This window comes from Jaculus jaculus, chromosome 3 (assembly GCF_020740685.1).
Source record: "Jaculus jaculus isolate mJacJac1 chromosome 3, mJacJac1.mat.Y.cur, whole genome shotgun sequence".
NCBI classification, from domain to species: Eukaryota; Metazoa; Chordata; class Mammalia; order Rodentia; family Dipodidae; genus Jaculus; species Jaculus jaculus.
This window is the reverse complement of record NC_059104.1, coordinates 72,514,698-72,531,343: the sequence shown is the minus strand read 5'-3', so window position 1 is coordinate 72,531,343 and position 16,646 is coordinate 72,514,698. Positions and strand designations below refer to the sequence as shown.

The 16,646-nt window shown below is 44.1% G+C and overlaps 1 protein-coding gene across 1 annotated transcript in view; it reads left to right on the top strand.

Moving 5' to 3' along the window:
- Positions 1-7,452: 7,452 nt before the first annotated feature.
- Positions 7,453-16,646, top strand: part of Zmym5 (zinc finger MYM-type containing 5) — a 38,094-nt gene continuing 28,900 nt past the window's right edge. Inside the window, exons 1-2 of the mRNA XM_004665890.2 lie at positions 7,453-7,586; positions 8,404-8,472. The gene's annotated coding sequence lies outside the window, so the exon portion shown is untranslated. The remainder of the gene's footprint in view (positions 7,587-8,403; positions 8,473-16,646) is intronic.

The following is a 16,646-nucleotide window of genomic DNA, read 5'->3' as shown; positions in this document are numbered from 1 at the left end:
TCTGATTTCTGGAGCTGGACACTGGCTTTTCCTGTGTGGCAAACCGAGCCTGGCAACTGCGGCCCTGCAGATTGGCACCTCTACTGCTGGAACCGCTACTGCTGCTGCTGAAGCTGACGCTGCTGGATCTGTCACCACTGCTGCTAAAGCTGCCGCTGCTGGGTCTGTTGCCACTGCTGCTGAAACTGCTGCTGCTGCTGGATCCACCGCTGCTGCTGCTGCTGCTGCTGATGCTGCTGTAGTTGCCACTGCTGGAGCCGCCACTGCTGCCACTGAAGCTGCTGCTGCTGGATCTGCCACTGCTGCTTCTGGATCTGTCACTGCTGCCGCTGAAGCTGCTGCTACTGGATCTGCCGCTGCTGGGGCCACTGTTGCCGGTGCTGGAGCCGCTGATGTTGCTGCAGGACCACTGCTCTGTTTGCTGGAGCTGGGCACAAGCGGTGGGGGAAGGGAGGGAGCCTCAGCTGCTCTGGTTCTCTCGCTGTTCCACATGTTCTTCTACCTTGTGATCTGCCACTCTCCCTTCAGGTTTCTTTAGTTGCAGAGAGCTCCGGTGAGAGTGGAAGCTCCCTGAACCTGGCTTTTCCTGTGGCTCCAGCCGAGCCTGGTGGCTTTCTGGTGCGCTGCTGCTGCCGGCACGTCAGCGGACCTGTCAGGGCCACTTTTGCAGGCCTATGTGGGCTCTGGATGCTCTGGATCTCTTCTACTTCTCCACTACCATTTCAATTTCCTATACACCTCACTTTTGGTAAAAGTGTGTATTTTGCTGAGTTTTTTGGTCTTTTTTTTCCCCCTAGAATGCTTTGGCGTGGTACCTATGCTGCCATCTTAACCAGAAGTCACAAAGCAATTTTTTAACATTGAACAATCATAAGGCTTAACTAAAGAAATATTACAATAAGTCACTTTTTATAAGACTCAGATCATAACCTCAGTGATAATTGTAAGGAAAATGTAAGAGAAAAACAGTAGAGAACATTGGACTTGATCTCTACAGACAAGACTGTTTTATTGAGAGAAAACAGTGAGGGTCCTCAGCTTTCCTGTGGGATGAAGACTGAAACACAGAGCCAGGCTAGGGCGCAAGTTTATATGGAGAATCCTAAGGAAAAGCCAAGCTATGGCCGGTGTAGTTGATAAGAAAAAAATATAGCTGTTTGTGTCCTTGTTCAGAATAGGCTTTTTCAGTCAGGAATGTCTATGGAGCATACTCAGATGGTCCCTGGTCCTTCAAGGCCATCTAGGCTGATGGGGAGTACATCAATCAGGAAAGGTGTCAAACTCAAAGGGGCTGAATGCCTCTATTGTTTCTTTTATTGTCCTGAGCCTTGAGGATAGCCATTAACTCTTTAGTTCCCTTTTGGTTTTCAGGGAAGGCCATTGACCCTTCAATAATCATCTAGCAAAATCAACATGAACAGGACAGGAATCATTTTTAAATTACAGAGTTTTAGCCAGGCATGATGATGCATGTTTATTGATAGCTAAACATCATGGACTTTGTGTAAATCAAATTACAATATTTTAATATTCTGACATCTGAAAAAGTCTGTTATTAATCAAAAGCAGAGTTTACATATTTAAGGCACATGAGGCTACAGAGTGAACTAGGAACAAAATATCTGCTGACAGAATTTAAAATAAACAAGAAATCTATATCATGTAGTAACATTTTTGGCTTAAATATGAAGACATGAAAATTTTATAATTTTTAAGCTTATCAGAATTGGGATACCTTTATATATATATATATGTACATTTTTGAGAAGATTAAGCACTCTTAAAAGCTAAATAAGATGTCCATTCAAAGCCGGGCGTGGTGGTTCACGCCTTTAATCCCAGCACTCGGGAGGCAGAGGTAGGGGGATTGCACTGTGTTCAAGGCCACCCTGAGACTCCATAGTGAATTCCAGGTCAGCTTGGGCTAGAGTGAGACCCTACCTTGAAGAAAAAAAAAAAAAAAAGATGTCCATGCAATCTCTAAGTCAGTTTTTGAAATTACTTTAGATATATATTTAACATATCCAAAGAATAGAAGCACTGGATTAAACTATCATGATCTAATAAAAAAAAGGAGACTAGTCTCATGAAAAAAAGAGGGAATGAGTATGTCAGGGCCACTTGCCACTGTAAACAATTTTCAAATGTATGTCCCACTATGTTCATTTGGCTTTGCAAATAAACACCTTTAACTGTCGAGCCAAAAAGAAGTCTTTTTAATCTCTTCCAAATCAATTTTATAGAATTATATTGAATTCCAAACATACACAAAATTTTATGACATCTATAATTATTCAAATTTTAATCAACTTTATATTAGGAGTGATTCTTGGAGGAATTGAGGAATTACATCTTAAAAATCACAACATAACTTTGTTTAGAATTTTTTTTTTTACTGTTTACCAGCAGTAAATAGTTTTCAAGTGTGTGGCAAATAAATACTGTTTAATATTTTTTTAAAAAAATAGGATAACAGGACCCACATTAGCCAGATGCACAAGGGGGCATACACATCTGGAGTTCATTTGCAGTGGCTGGAGGCCCTGGCACGCCCATTCTCTCTTTCTCTCTCTCTCTTTCTCTGTGCCTCTTTCTCTCTCTGTCTGTCGCTCTCAAATAAATAAAAATTTAAAATATTTTTAAAAAATAGGATAAGAAAGAGTAACTAGTTCCTCTGTGAGATTTTTGTCTTTTTTGAGGCAGAGTTTTAGATATAATAACCGTAGGAGAGAATTAAATATTAATGAGTCAATTTTAACCTTATGATTTAGTTCAAAGGCTGACAAATAGAGGAACCTAGTTAACTTGGTTGGGTACTGTAAATTTAGTCTTTCATGACCATTATTGACCAGATTAACATCAATGAGTAAAAGTTAAGTTTACAACCTGAGTACCATAGCAACCTGCTACCAGCCAGGGCCACACTTTGTTAGTCTGATGTAAGCCTTAGGTGAATAGTTATTTTATATCAAGAAGTCTGTAATCTGATTAAGTACTTCATCTTTAATCTCCTGTTTAAGCTTACTCATATCTTCATCTACATACTTTTACCTTATAATCCATGTAGCCACTCTATAACATTTAATATCCAACATATAAAGCTTTCTCTCCAGTTTATCTTTCAGTCAGTTCATCTCATAACTACCAACAAAAACATATTGTTCTTACCATAACACTTTTAATATGACCATTTTTCCTCAAAAGGCCTTGTGAAATAACATTTTTGGCTGGGGGGTGTTGATGTAGGGTTTCACTCTACCCCAGGCTGACCTGGAATTCACTATGTAGTCTCAGGGTGGCCTTGAACTCTCAGCTATCCTCCTACCTCTGCCTCAGGGTAGCCTTGAACTCACAGTGATTCTCCTACCTCTGCCTCCCAAGTGCTTGGATTAAAGGCATGCACCACCATGCCTGGCATGAAATAACTGTTTTAAAGAAAGAGTAGATCAGAATTGACTTTGTTTTATACCCAGAATAAACATATAGATTTGGGGACATTGTTTCTTATAACTTTCCTGAAACACATTTTAAAAACCATGAAGGTAACCAGGCATGGTGGCACACACCTTTAATCCCAGCCCTTGGGAGGCAGAGGTAGGAGAATCACTGTGAGTTCAAGGCCACCCTAAGCCTACATAGTAAATTCCAAATCAGCCTGAGCTAGAGTGAGACCCTACCTTGAAATGCAAAACAAAGAAGTATGAAAGAAGATTGAAACATTATTAGAAATTTTAGACATTTTTTTTTACAAATTTAGTATTGAGTACTTTTAAATTTAAATATAAATCTTGAGGCTATTGTCTGTTAGTAGCCCCATATAAGCATAGAAAGATAAAGTAAATGTAAAAGAGTTACAAAGTTTTTTTATAAGCATAAAACAGTTACAAATTTCTTATAAGAAGTCCCCATAGTGACTTGGCATTCATTCATCCTCATTTTGGGGGCCAGGATCCTGAGATTCCCTGTGCTTGCAGCCTCCTGCTACACTAAGAAAGAGCCTTCTTCCCCCACCCTAAATTCCAGGGAGAGTTTTGATCTTCCCTCAGGGCTATATGGCAGCTTTTTTAAGCTGTCATTTTACAACTCTTTTTTTTTATTTTTTATTCATTTTTATTTATTTATTTGAGAGTGCCAGAGAGAGAAAGAGGCAGAGAGAGAGAGAGAGAGAGAGAGAGAGAGCGAGAGAGAATGGGAGCACCAGGGCTTCCAACCACTGCAAATGAACTCCAGACGCATGCGCCCCCTTGTGCATCTGGCTAACGTGGCTCCTGGGGAATGGAGCCTCGAAGCAGGGTTATTAGGCTTCATAGGCAAGCGCTTAACCGCTAAGCCATCTCTCCAGCCCATCATTTTACAACTCTTTAAGAGTAGGGGAACCTTTCATTTTTGTTTTGTCTATAATCTTAATTACTTTTAGTGTTCCTTCTGGGGACACTCAACAGTAAAAACTGGCTATGCTGTCTAGTGCAGTGGGCTTGGTGGAAAACATCCCCACAATGGAATAGCACTACTCAGAACAGAAATCATTCTGCAACCATGAGCCATGTACATATTCACATACACACATTCATTTCAAGTGCACTTTTTATATAGACTCTAGACAACCATTTCCCCTTCACATATTCATTCATTTATTCAGAAGTTATGCATTCCCATTTTAAGTTTCTAGTCTATTTACAACTCTGGAGACTAAAAGCAAACCTTGTTACCAGGCAGGGTGTCAGGAGTGGCTGAGGGAGCTGGAAGAGCCAGAGGAGCTATTGGGGTGAGGTCCTCTATGGCATTGGGGTCAAAATCAGAGGGTAAGGACTAGTATAGGGGAGTGGTTGAGTGAAAGCACATTTCTGAGACCTTGGCTAGGATCTGGTGAGAATGGCAGGTAGAACAGAAAGAAGGCCTTGCATACAGAGTGAAAAATAGGGTACTGTGGACCATTTGCCTGTACATTGGAAGTTTATTTTAATTCAGTGAGAACTAGGAAATCCAGGCCATTTGGACCCATTGTCCAGCTTATAGATGTGGCCAGGCAGAGTCGCAGAGAAAGATAAGATGTTGTCCAAGAGTCAGAGAGGCTTTAAGGAGACAGAGCAAAACAAGGGTGAGAGGGCTGGAGAGATGGCTTGGCGGTTAAGCGCTTGCCTGTGAAGCCTAAGGACCCCGGTTCGAGGCTCGGTTCCCCAGGTCCCACGTTAGCCAGATGCACAAGGGGGCGCACGCGTCTGGAGTTCGTTTGCAGAGGCTGGAAGCCCTGGCGCGCCCCTTCTCTCTCTCTCCCTCTACCTGTCTTTCTCTCTGTGTCTGTCGCTCTCAAATAAATAAATAAATAATTAAAAAAAAAAAAAAAACAAGGGTGAGAGAAAAATAAACCAGAACTTAAGCTGGGTTTACAAGACCACCAAAATGACCCCTGGCCTGTTAGGGTGAATGGGGCCTGCACCTCCCACGTGGGCAGAGACCGTATAGGCTGCAACTGTTGGCTTTTTAGCTTGTTAGTGGGTAAGGGAGGCAGCTGTACTCCTGATGGTGAAAGCTGCTGGCTGTGGAAGATTAAAACAGCTGGCAGTGGGTGGCGCACGCCTTTAATCCCAGCACTCGGGAGGCAGAGGTAGGAGGATCGCCGTGAGTTCAAGGCCACCCTGAGACTACATAGTGAATTCCAGGTCAGCCTGAGCCAGAGTGAGACCCTGCCTCGAAAAACCAAAAAAAAAAAAAAAAAAAAAAAACAGCTGGCAGTGGAAAAATGAGAGCTCAGGAGGGAGAGGGAGGGGGGGGTGTTCCAAGATGGTTCAACCATGGGCTGGAGAGATGGCTTAGCAGTTAAGCGCTTGCCTGTGAAGCCTGAGGACCCCGGTTCGAGGCTCGGTTCCCCAGGTCCCACATTAGCCAGATGCACAAGGGGGTGTACGCATCTGGAGTTCGTTAGCAGAGGCTGGAAGCCCTGGCGCGCCCATTCTCTCTCTCTCCCTCTCTCTGTCTTTCTCTGTGTCTGTCACTCTCAAATAAATAAATAATTTAAAAAAAAAAAAAAGATGGTTCAACCAAATCAAAAGGTGCGCCTTAGGGTATAGTAGACCAGGGGGGGGGGGGGAACCCTGAGGTGTCCAGAGTGCGTCCTTCTGGAGACCAGGGATTGGGGCCTAGCAGCACAGCTTCCACAAGGAGGTGTGAAACCCGAGACATGCCAACTGGAGGGGGACACTTAGGGAGAAGGAGGGAGGAGACTGCAGAGTGGTGGGTTAGAGAGTTTGTATCAGGCAGACATGGCCTGAGACCTTCAGAGGGTTAAATGGCAGCTTGGTGGTCTGGTCAGGTAAAAAGGAGGTCTGGCCAACCAAGAGGGCAATCAGAAGCCTTCCTATACGAGTCACAGCACCACATGTAAAGTTTAGGAGTAACCAAGGACCATGGAGACCACTCTGAGGCAAAGATGGAAGATTTTTATTTGGGAAAAAACACAAGCTGCCAAGCCTGACTCTCAAGAGCAGAGAAGTCTGTTTGGGGTTACAGATACTGGGCTTTAGAAGGCTTTTTAATTGGGGGAAGGTGAGAAAGGGAAGGAATTTCTTTGTTGGGGGCAGTAAATCTGTTCTTTACATTAGCCATAGGGTGAGACCAGAAGTGACCCAGGGAGAGATAGGGGGCAGTAAATCGAGACCTCGAGTCTTATCGGGCAGGAGAGGGATAACAGCTGGGTAATTTCTTGAGGAAGGTGGATGAGACTCCTCTGTCGCCCTCCAGCTGTCCTAGGTGACTCCATTTTGTCCTGACCTCACAGTAGTGACAGTTTTATTCACCCAGGCTGCTCAAGCAGTCAGGCTGAGGTCAAGTTTCCGGGTTCCACGGGGTTTGGTGCCGATGGGTCCCAACTTCTCCCAGCAGGTCCCACAAAATGGAGAACGTCATCTCCTCTCGCGGCGATGGAAGAGGTGGGAGAAGACTTCACCTGGGTGAGGCGAGGGTGGAAGCGCCTTCCCCTCCCTCAGCGCGCCCCGCCATCCGCGGTCACGACCCCGCCGCAGCCCCTCTCGGGGAGCTTCAGAGACAGAGGACACCGGGGCGTCGAGGCCTCCGCTCCAGTCTCGCAAGTGGATGAGGGCTGCGGCCACCGCCTGGACGCCTAGGCTTGAGTCAGGGCGGGCAGCTCAGTTCCCGTCGCTGGGGTTGGCCAGGCGCGAAAACGCCTCAGACCAACTGGTGCGCCTGACTGCGTCACGGAAATCCTGACCTTGGAGGGCCCGGAGAGTGGGGGCCAGGTGGGGCGGGGACTCAGGCCGGGAGGGGTTAGGCAGAGCTGGGGATGAGGCCTGCTTTTGGCCAAAGCCCTTCGGACTACCCCCACCAAGGCGTCCTGAAAGAAGGTTGGCCTAGCCAATGGGCACGCTCTAGGTCTTCCCAGCGTCCTCCAGCAGCAGCCAATGACCACGCGGAGGGGCGGGGCCAATTCAGGCCGGGCCCGCTGGCGCTCCTTCCGCCTCTTCACCTGCCCCGAATCCTGGGGACCTGACGGAGCGTAGCTTTTTGCGTTGCGGAAGACGGGAGCGGGTGGGAAGAGGGGAGATCCGTTCCCGTAGCTTAACCAGAACCGGGTGAGGCTTATCGCTGCTCTTTCTAGTCGAGGGCCGCCGCGAGTTGGGGGTGGCTGGAAGCAGCCCTGGAGCTGATTGGTGAGGCAGAGATGGGTGAGGGCAGCCTCCGGATCCTCCCACGGTCCTGGGCTTAAGTCCCTGCTGCCGAGTGGGTGCCTGTGGGTGTGCTTAGGGCCGCGCGGCCCGTGGGTCCCCGGTGGAAGGTCCGGGTTGTGTTTTCGCTTCCGGGAGGTGTTGCCCAAGCTTTCGGTGACTAGGGTAGCCTTCAGTGCCCTGCCGGGTCCCTCCTTACTTAGCTATTCTCCCTAGTGCTGTGTGGCTTCTAATGTTTTTTTGGCAGTGTTCCTAATGGTGACCTGTATCCAGTCGCCTACTACCGGCGGGGGAAGAGGGAAGCGAACTTTGAGCCCAGTGCAGCTGCTTGCGCCAAATAGTCCAAATGAGTCTACGTGTTGGTGCTGGAGTGGCAGGGTTGACTAGGTAGCCAAATCTTGCAAGAAATGCCCTTGCTAGCATCTAGACAGCATTTGCTAAGGGTCCAGAGCAAACCTTCATACCTTTCGTGGCGCAGATTTAACTGAGGCTACCCCGTTTCCAGTTTTGTAATTTGAAAAACCAGATGTTGCAACTTCCACAGTTGAAACAGATTTAGCTTTCTCTCCATAGTTTCTAACAATTGGTTCTACCCAATTTGGGGGAGCGATGCTTAGAATAGCTCAGAAATAACTTCCATCGGTTTACTTAATCCTTTAGGTGTTAAGTTGGTGCTGCCTCTTGGATGTTGGTAACTAAACGATGTTTTAAAACCTCATTCTAGGACCAGGAATTACCTTCAAGCCAGTTGGTGCAACATTTGGCAGAAATAAGGAAGGCAGATATCTTCATTGTGAGTCATTTCGCCATTTTGCTGTTTAATACTCTTCTTCCTGTATGTCTTCTATCCCTAGAACCAAGCAATGGTATTCTGTGGGAAGGTGCTGCACCACATGCTGTCTTAGGTTATAGAGGTCCAAAATAAGACTAAGTTGGCTTCATTTCAGAAAATGCCATGTTTTGCTTTAGTTTTGTTTTGTTTTTCCAGGGTCTCACTCTAGCCCAGGCTGGCCTTGAACTCACAGTGATCCTCCTTCCTCTGTCTCTGAAATGCTGGGATCAGAAGCGTTCACTACCATGCACTGCACATTTTTTTTATTTTTTAAACCTAAAACACTATTGCAGTACAAGGGTCAGGATGGATAACAACATACACCAGGCAATCACTGGTCTGGTTAATATTGTCTGTTGATTCCAGTTTACTAAAGGTACTGCCACTCTATATCATGTTTTTCCAAATGCTGTCCAACAGCATTTTCAACAACTCCTCTTACCTGACACAAGCAAAGTACTCCCTAGCCACCACACATGTGGCCTGGTCCATGAAAAAGTACATATGTACTTGCTGGAAGCAGTTTGGCTGGGACTGGCAGTAGGGACACCCTCCCAACTCCCCCACTCCCCCCACCTGTCATTCCATCCCAATAGATAGGTTTTTCTGTTGTTGAATTAAAAAAACAAAAAAAAAAACAAACTTATTCAACAAATAAAACAAACCCTATTAGTTGGGCGTGGTAGCTTATTTAATTATAGCAGGAAGATCACCATGAGTTACAGGCCACCCTGGGCTACAGTGAGTTTTAGTATGTCAGTCTGCACTTTTGAAAAAAAAGAGAGAGAGAAAATATATTAAAAACAAACATTCAAATAAAATGTTTTTAAAGGGGTCTGCTGGAGAGATAGCTCAGCAGTTAAGGCACTTGCCTATGAAGCCTAAGGATCCAGGTTTGATTCCCCAGTACCCATGTAAACCAGATGCACAAGGTAATGCATGTGTCTGGAGTTTATTTGCAGTAGCTAGAGGCCCCTGGTGTACCCATTCTGTCTCCTCTCATAAATAATTTTTTTTGTTTTGCTTTGTTTTTTCAAGATAGGGTCTCACTCTAGCTCAGGCTGACCTGGAATTCACTATGTAGTCTCAGGGTGGCCTTGAGCTTAAGGCAATCCTCCTACCTCTGCCTCCCAAGTGCTGGGATCCACCACCACGCCTGGCTAAATATTTTTGTTTTTGTTTTTAAAGGTCAGGGGCTAGAGAGATGGCTTAGCAGTTAAGGTGTTTGTCTGCAAAGCCTGAGGACTTTTTTGATTTGCCAGGACCTATGTAAGCCAGATGTATGAGGTGGCACATGCATCCGCAGTTTGTTTGCAGTGGGCATGCACATTCTCTTTCTCTCCTTTCCAACCCCTCTTTCTTTATCTTTATCTTTCTCAAATAAATAAAATTAATTAAATTTCTTTTTTAAAGATAAAAAAAAAAAAAGGTTGGGTGTGGTGGTACACACTTTAATCCTAGCACTTGGGAGTCTGAGGTAGAATCACCAAGAGTTAAAAGAGTTCAAGATGACCCTCATACTACATAGTGAATTCCAGGTCAGCCTGGACTAAAGCAAAACTCTGTCTTGGTTTGGGGGGACACTGAAGGGCTGAAGTGGTTCTGTAGGTAAAGTGCTGAGGACCTGAATTCAGATCCCCAGCATCCATGTAGAATACTGGGTGGGGAACCACCTGGAGTCCCAGGCCAGAGAAGCAGAAGACATGAGGATCCCTGGGGCTTGAGCTCTGGGTTCAGTGAGATGAAGTAAAGTGGTTTGCTAAGACACTAGATGTCAACCTGTGGTCTCTCCACCCATATGTTAGGTATGAACGTGAATGCATCTACACAACAGAGACACGTCAAAAAAAAAAAAAACTGCTTATAGTTGGGGGACAGAGGTTTTTTTTTTGTTTTGTATGAGAGAGCACATATGAGTATACCGGGACCTCCTGCTACTGCAAACTGCAGACACCTGCACCACTTTGTGCATCTAGCTTTACATGGAAACTGGGAAATAGAACCTAGGCAGTCAGGCTTTGCAAGCAAATGCCTATAACCACTCATTAATCTCTCCAGCCCTTTTTTTCTAATGGTTTTTCTAGGTAGGGTCTTGCTTTAGCCCAGGCTGACCTGGAATTAGTCTCAGGCTGGCCTTGAATTTACAACCATCCTCCTTAACTCAGCTTCCGAAGTGCTAGGATTTAAGATATGTTTCACCATGTCCAGCTCCAGCCCTTTTAAAAGTATTTTTATTTCTTTATTTGAGAGAGAAAGAAAATAATTACTATTCTTATAAGTTTATGGCTAGGGAGATGGCTCAACAATTAGAGGTACTTGCTCCATAATCCTGCTGACCTGAGTTTAATCCCCAGCACCCATGCAAAGTCAATACAAAGTGGTGCAGACATCTATAATCCCAACTAGGGGCGCTGTGGAAGTGGAAGGAGAGAACTAACAATGCCCCCACCAAACTTTTTTTTTTTTAAGATTGAAAATAAAAAGAAGGGGTTGGGGAGATGGCTCAGTGGTTGAAGGTGCACGTTCAATTCCCCAGCATCCACATAAAGCTGGATGCAGAGAGGTGCATTTGTGTGGCATTCATCTGCAGGGGTACAAGAAACACTGACATGCCCATATGAACATACATTTGCACACAACTAAATAATTTTAAAAAAATAGGTTGGCACTGGAGAGAGGGCTTAGTGGATAAGGTGCTTGTATGTGAAGTGTAAGAACTGTTTGAAACTCCAGATTCCACATAAGCCAGATGCACAGCAACGCAAACACACAATGTCACACATGCACACAAGGGGGTGCACGCCTCTGGAGTTCCTTCACACCAGCTGAAGGCCCTGGCACACCCATTCTCTCTCTCTCTCTTTCAAAATAAATAAATAAGTAAAAATAGGTTGAAGAACAAGCTCCTAATAACGTTAACAGATAAATTTTGGTTTTCTTTCTTTTGTATGTCTGGTTATGTCTGAGGTTGAGCCATCAGGTATCTTCCTGAGTTGCTCTTCACCTTTATTGAGGCAGGATATCTTGAACCAGGAACTCTGGATTCAGGTAGTTTAGCCAGCCAACTTGCCCTGGGAATCCTTTGTCTCTGCCTCCTGAGCACTGGAATTACAGGGTAAGGGAGGCTGTCATCCATCCAGCATTTATGTGGATGCTGGGGATCTGAATTCAAGTCCTCAGACTGGTACAGCAAATGCTTTACTTACTGAGCCATCTCTCCAGCACCTAATAGAAGAATATTAATCATGGTCCCAATTTTTGTTTCATCTCTAAAACTTTTAAACTGATCCCTTGTATTTTTTCACTGTTTTTGTGGTACTGGAGATTTTGATCTAGGGCCTCTCACAAACTCTTAGATTATGTCCCCAGTCTTTTTTAATAATGTTTATTGTTTTATTGGTGGCCCTTTGTTGTTTTTATTGGGGGGGGGCTCCTTTTTTCTGATTCATTTATTTATTATTTTTTGGTTTTTCAAGGTAGGGTCTCACTCTATCCCAGGCTGACCTGGAATTCAGAATGGAGTCTCAAGGTGTCCTCGAACTCAAAGCGATCCACCTCTGCCTCTCGAGTGCTGGGATTAAAGGCATGTGCCACCACGTCTGGCTGATTTATTTTTTATTTGTTTATTAGAGACAGAGAGAGGGACAGACAGAGAGAGTGAGAACGGATGCGCCAGGGCCTCTAGCCACTGCAGATGAACTCTAGACACATGCGCCACCATGGGCATCTGGCTTATTTGGGACCTGGAGAATCAAACCTGGGTCCTTAGTCTTTGTAGGCAAGCACCTTAACTGGTAAGCCAACTTGTCAGCCCTCCTCACTTTATGATAAAGTTCAGACTGGCCAGTAACTGACTATGGTCCACAAGGTGACCTAGAATTTGTGATCCCCTTGCCTCAGCCTCCTAAGAACTGGGATTAGAGATGTATGCCACCATTCTGGACTTCCTCCCTTTTGATGTTTTTTAAAGCAGGTTCTTAACTTCAGCCCAGGCTGGCCTCAAACACAATTCTCCCACCTCAGCCTCCCAAGTACTGGGATTAAAGGTTTGACCCACCATATCCAGCTTTTTAAAATATATTTAAACTTATTTTCCTGTGTGTGTATGTGTGTACATGTTTGTGCAGTTGGGCATGCATGTCCATGTGCAAGCTAGAGATTGACGTCAAAGGTCTTCTTTGATTGCTATCCTCTTTGTTTTACTGAGGCACAGTCTCATTTATACCCAGAGCTTGTTTATTTAGCAAGCCAGTTCATAGAGTCAAGCCACCCAGCTTGGCTTGGATCCTCCTATCTTTGCCTCCTGAGCACTTTACCTACTGCCACACCTACCTGGCATTTACATGGGTGCTGAAAATCCAAACTCTGGTCTTTAAACATGTGTAGCAAGTACTTTATCCAATTGAGCCAGCTCTCAGCCTCCTCTAAAAGACAGGCTCTAGCCATGTGTGGTGGCACACACTTTAAATCCCAGCACTTGGGAGGCAGGGATGGGAGGATTTCCATGAGTTTGAGGCCAGCCTGGGCTAGATCAAAACCCTACCTTAAAAAACCAAAATAAAAACGACAGGGTCTTACCACCTTGTCCAGGCTGACCTCAAACTCACTAATCTGTGCTTTCCAAGTGCTGGTGTTACAGGTGTGTAATACCCGGACCAGCTTGTAATTTATTTTCTTTTTGAGCCATTGCCTCACCAAATCATACAGACTGGATTTGAACTTCTGAGTAGGTAAGCTTACAGACTTGCATTACCAGGCCTGGCTGCTGCATTTGTTGAGACAAAATCTCACTAGGTAGCCAGCCCACCCCAGCCTCCAAATTGTAATTGTGTACCTTTGGCCTGCAGAGTAGTGAGATTTTTGGCATGAGCCACTGCACCTATGTGCCTGGGCTCTAACCTAGGGCCTCACACATTATAGACATATACTCTGCCACTGAAACCCCCCTCCCTGTTTCATCATCTTTGAAATAGATACTGTAAATGTTTGTTTTTCCTGTTTTCATGGATTAGGTCATCGTAACACAAGATAATTGGTTTTTATTTAATTTCTTCGAGTGAAAGAGAGTGAGTATGGGCACTCCAGGGCCCCTTGCTGCTGCAAAGGAAATCCAGATGCATTTGCCACTTTGTGTGTCTGGCTTTATGTGAATACTGAGGAATTAAGCCTTGGCGGAGAGGCTTTACAAACAAGCACTTTTAACCATTGAGCCATCTCCCCAGCACTTTCTCTACTTTTTAATTTTATTTGTTTATCTTTGAGGCACAGTCTCATGTATCCCAAGCTGGCCTGGAATTCAACATGTAGCCATGGTTGACTTTGAACTTTTGATATGCCTAGCTTCATTCTCAAGTGCTGGGATTACAGGAGTGTGCTATTTATATCCAACATTATGCTTTACTGAGTCTAGAATCCAGGGCTTTGTGCTAGACAAACACTCGTACCAATGGAGCTACATCCTCCAACTTCCTCAAAAAGGATAGAATTCCACTATGTAGCCCTGGCTGGCTTGAAACTTGTTGTGCTGATGAGGCTGCCCTTGAACTTGAAGTAATTCTCCTCCTGCTTCATGAGTCCTGGTAGTATAGACATGTACTACCACATCTGACTAAAATGAGTGATTTTTTAAACATTGTGTTTCTATATTAGTTGCATTTAATACAGTGGCTGTGAAATGGGTTCTAGAACCAAATTTTACTTAGTCTACCTTTTTCTGTACTGAAGATAGGGGCAGGTACCTTGCCTTTTGAATTTTCTTGTTCTTGACAAGTTAGGAAAAATAGTTCCTAATTTAGGTAAACATTAACTAGGTTAACATATTTAACAGCACAAATTTTAAAATCTTGCCCAGTGTGGTGGCACATACCTGTAGTCATAATGCTCTGGAAATAGAGATAAAAGGATTGCTGCAAGTTTGAGGCAAACATGGACTACATAGTGAATTCCAGGCCAGCCAGGAAACCTTATCTCAAACAAACAAAGTGTTCAAGTTGTGGGTTATGGTGGTGCATGCCTTTAATGGGAGAAAAATCTTAGCCCACTGTACATTTGACAGAAAATTAGTATTGCTAAGGATATATAAAGAACTCAAAAATATTAAGAACTCACATCAAATAATCAATTGAGGGACTTAATTAAACAGATAGTTCTCCTGAAAATAAACATAGGGGCCAGGAAGATGGCTTAGTGGTTAAAGGTGCTTGATTGCAAAGTCTCCTAGCCCAGATTTAATTCCCAAGCCACTCAAATAATCCAGGTGCAAATTAATTTTTAAAAAATGGAAGAAAAAGGGGGAGGGGAAGGAGGAAGAATATAGATAGGTAGTAAATACACCAAAAAATGCTCGCCAGGGCTGGAGAGATGGCTTAGTGGTTAAGGCACTTGCCTGTGAAACCTAAGGGCTCATGTTCGACTCTTCAGATCCCACATAAGCCAGATGCACAAAGATGAGGCAAGCACAAGTGTCTGGAGTTTGATTTCAGTGGCTGAGACCCTAATGTGCCAATTCTCTCTCTCTAAAATAACAATAAATGCTCACCATCCATGCTTAGCATGGTAGCACAAACCTTTATTCCTAGCACATGGGAAGCAGAGGTAGGAAGACTGTCAGGAATTAGCCTGGCCTGGAGTGAGACCCTACCTTGAAAAAAATTTTTAAAAATTATGTTTGTAGGGAAATGAATGGAATTAGAAGTGAACATTTTAAGTAAGGCAAATATCACCTTTCTTACATATGGGATATAAAGTTATATATATATATATATATACATATACACACACACACACACTTACATAGGCTATGAAAGAGGAAGGGACTAGGTCAGGGGTAGAAGGGACTACAGGGACAAGAGTCATATAAAATGTCATCATGAAGCCCATTGTTTTGTAAGCAAGCTAAAAATTTTAAAAATGTCACTGGATGGTGGTATCCATGCTTTTAATTCCAACACTTGGGAGGCTGAGGCAAAAGACATGAATTTGAGGATAGCTTGAGTTATGTCTACAAAAACACAAAAGCAGAATAAAAGTGTTGGCTATTACACAGGTCTAAATATTACCAACTACAATTAGGAAAGTTAGAATTTAAAATGTTAGTATTGGGCTGGAGAGATGGCTTAGTGGATAAGTGCTTGCCTGTGAAGCTTAAGGACCCTGGTTCGAGTTTCCATTCCCCAGGACCCACGTTAGCCAGATGCACAAGGGGGCGAACGTTTGCAGTGGCTGGAGGCCCTGGTGTGCCCATTCTCTCTCTCTGCCTGTTTCTTTCTGTGCCTGTCGCTCTCAAATAAATAAAAATTAAAAAAAAATTTTTTTAATTATCTTTATTTGTCTATATATAGGGACTGTTACTCACTGTCACTAGGCAACCAATAATTCACTTATAGATCAGGCTGTCCTCAAACTCTTTCTTTTTTAATTTATTTGTGAGAGGGAGAGAGAGAAGCAGAGGCAGGTAGAATGGGACTACCAAGGCCTTCAGCCACTGCAAACGAACTCCAGATGCACAACCTTGTGCACCTGGCATATGTGGGTCCTCGGGAATTGAACCTGGGGTCCTTTGACTTTGCAAGCAAAATGCCTTAACCGCTAAGACATCCCTCCAGCCCATGTCCTCAAACTCTTCAATGCTGTGATTATAGGTATGTACCATCACACCCCACTATGTTTCTGTTGAAGTTGTGGTGACTGCCTTGTGAAGTGAATTCATTTTCTTTTTTTTATAGAGCAGGCCTCACTCTATCCCAGGCTAATATGGAACTCATTCTAGCCCAGGCTGGCCTTGAACTCATAGGGCTCTTCCTACCTCAGCCTCTCTAGTGCTGGGACTAAAGGTGTGTGCCACATTTCCCAATGTGAAATGAATTTTCCTAATTGTAGAACACCTGTACAGTTGCCACTCCTTTCATCCTGTTGAGTTTCTACGATAAAAAATCGAGGCTTAGCAATGTATATTAAGCTCCCTTTATCATGTTTGCATGCTTTATATACATTCTAATTAGATATTGTCATCTTTCTTGCCATTAAGATGAGATGGGGTGGCTGGTTTTTGTGTGTTTGTTTGTTTGTTTTTTCTATTAAGTAGAAACTTTGTAGGGACACTTCACATGTTAATGCCATCATTTCCCTCCTCCCTG